The sequence below is a fragment of the Corythoichthys intestinalis genome, chromosome 12, assembly GCF_030265065.1.
Source record: "Corythoichthys intestinalis isolate RoL2023-P3 chromosome 12, ASM3026506v1, whole genome shotgun sequence".
NCBI classification, from domain to species: domain Eukaryota; kingdom Metazoa; phylum Chordata; class Actinopteri; order Syngnathiformes; family Syngnathidae; genus Corythoichthys; species Corythoichthys intestinalis.
This window is the reverse complement of record NC_080406.1, coordinates 19,125,746-19,128,546: the sequence shown is the minus strand read 5'-3', so window position 1 is coordinate 19,128,546 and position 2,801 is coordinate 19,125,746.

The following is a 2,801-nucleotide window of genomic DNA, read 5'->3' as shown; positions in this document are numbered from 1 at the left end:
TAACGCTGGACCTTCGGCACCTCTTCACCTTTTTGTCATCTGGGACAACCTCCAAACATCTTCAGGTGGCCTCAGCGGCTTTGACGGGTGCCCGGTTACCTCCTGTGCTGGACCCGTTGTGTGGATTAGATTAGATGATTGGATTAGACATGGCTACATCACACACACGCACACACCTACACAAACACACGTTTGCTGGAGGCCACATGATGGTCGGAGCTAGATTTGAGAAGGCTTATCCCAGGACAGATAGAGTGGCAGAACACAGCTGTGCTGAAATGGTTTATGTGGGCATACACACACACTCGCATAACACAAATGCTCCAGTGTAAAATTGATTTGCACATTTGTCTGTGACCACCATGGAATGATGTCACCTGGTCAAGGATTCCCAAAAACGGGTTTCAAGTCGTCAAAAAAAGTGCAAGGACACATTCAGGTAAATAAAATTGTTGGTGCCAGGATTAGCGATCAGATACTGTAGCAAAAAGTAGAACTGAGTAAAATTCATTAATACTCACAGGTGAGTTGTCCTAATACCCATCGCCGATTTTTTTTGTTTTCACACCAACATACACCGGCAAAGGTTTTAGTCTGATTACCAGGGGTGAAGTGGCTAAAATTTCTTGCCGGAACTCCCTGACATAAAGGTCGCCACGGAGCCAGAATTGTTTTTTTTTTTTTTTTTTTTTTTGGTTGTCAAACCTCGTAAAACCACAGAAATGCAAAGAAAACTACTTTTGCCACAGAGGTGGGTAGTACTAGTAACGTGTTACATTTACTCCATTACATTTATTTGAGGAACTTTTTGAAAAAAAATGTACTTCTTAGAGTAGTTTTACCACACAATACTTTAACTTGAGTAGATTTTGTGAAGAAGAAAAACTACTCTTACTCTAACAACATATTTTAGTACAAGAGAACAATTGTGGTTTATTAGAGCCTACATGTATTTAAGGCAGAGGATCACTTTAAGAGGGGTTTTAATTTTAAATTATTATAACTCACACTAACATTTATCTTTTACAAGTCTTTAAAGGGATCCTCTACTTTTAAGACAAGTAATTCTTAAAACATAAATGTTAGTATGAGTTATAATAATTTGATATTAAAACCCCTCTTAATGTTTTTGTTTTAATAAAGTTTGTAAAATTATTTTAAGTGATAGGTGGCCATTCTTGTGATGTCGCAGTGCGTGACGTCACTGGCCCCGAATGCCGAAATTCCAGCGTGTCACTCATTAGCTTTCCCAACATGTCGTCAGTTCTACCCTTCCTATTTGAACCAGATCTGAAAAGTGAAGAGCAGGACAGCACTGTCCGTCGTTCACAAGACGAGTTTCAGGGAAAAATGCGTGCAGCAAATACCTGATAAGACAAAAGTTGGGCAAAACTGGTGATGCGAGAGAGTCCTGTTGGTAACTCCGGTTGGGAGCGAGAGTGCATGCTGTTGGGATTCGGGAACTCCGGTTTTATTAGCAGATATTCAAGGTAAGCATATTGCATTTTCAAACGTTTTCCCAATATAATTATGTAGATTGTTAGCATCCAGAGCTGTCGTGTGCTTTACATACAGTACAGGCCAAAGAGCACACCTTGTGTAATCCAGGTCTTGTACATTGTAACGCGTGGTAGCTAGGATACAGTATAAAAGTACCAGAAAGGGGAGAAGCTTCCACTTATGCACATTTATTCACATAAAATAATATTTCCACCTTGACCACTCTTCACTCGGGAGCTCAGCATTACGCAAACACGCATTCCCTGACGAACTCCAACATTGTTGTAAGGTCCACGTCAGAGTCACTGTCGTCACTGTAGCGTGCCATAGTGCTTTAATTATTTAGTATGATTTGGGGAAAACTCCCACGAAGAATAGTCAACAAAAAAAGATAGCAATACTAATCCAAATCCGTGTTTTTACTCACTCGAAGATCCAGGAATTAGACCGATCCCATGGCAATATCGCAGCCGCGATTAGGCCGTCAATTCCGCAAAATAGACTGATCCGAAAAGCCGCTGTGGGACCGACGAATAAAAATAAATGGACAGATCCAAAACCATTATTGCAGACGCGATGGGACCCTTACTTGACTGAGGATCCAGGAAAAGTGTTCGGGCGCCAGTTGTAACGCGTGGTGGGTAGGATACATGCATACAGGGACCAAAAAGGGGGAGAAGCTTCCACTTATGCACATTTATTCACTAAAAATAATAATTCCACCTTGACCACTCACTTCACTCCCCTTTTTTCCATTTGACTGGAAATTGCATCCAAAAGCAGCACATTGTGGCATTTTACTTCGCGAGTTTAGGCAGCAATAAGCAATTGTTGAACACGCTACACATTCGGAAAGATACCAATTATGTCATCACTGCGAGCCCGCAAACCATGGCGCCAAATAACGGTCAAAATATGGACTAAATATTATAAAATATTGCCATTGAGTTAACATTTTATGTGTTTCTAACAACATATTTCAGTACAAGAGAACAATTGTGGTTTATTAGAGCCTACATGTATTTAAATCAGAGGATCACTTTAAGATCGAGGATCCCTTTAAAAAAGGAATCTAGTGTTCTCAAACTTGAAATGAAAATGATTGTTTCATGGAAGGTGTTGAGAAAGACATGACTTGGATTGCTTGACTAGAATAAACAGTTTAACCTGGAGATTTTCAAGTCATGTAGAGGGGAGCGACATATTGTTTGTTCCTTGTTCCAAGTTTGAGTCCACTGCAGTGTATGTAGTGTTTGTATGTAGGAAAGTAGCAGTTTGAATCTGACGTTCATGCAGTACAG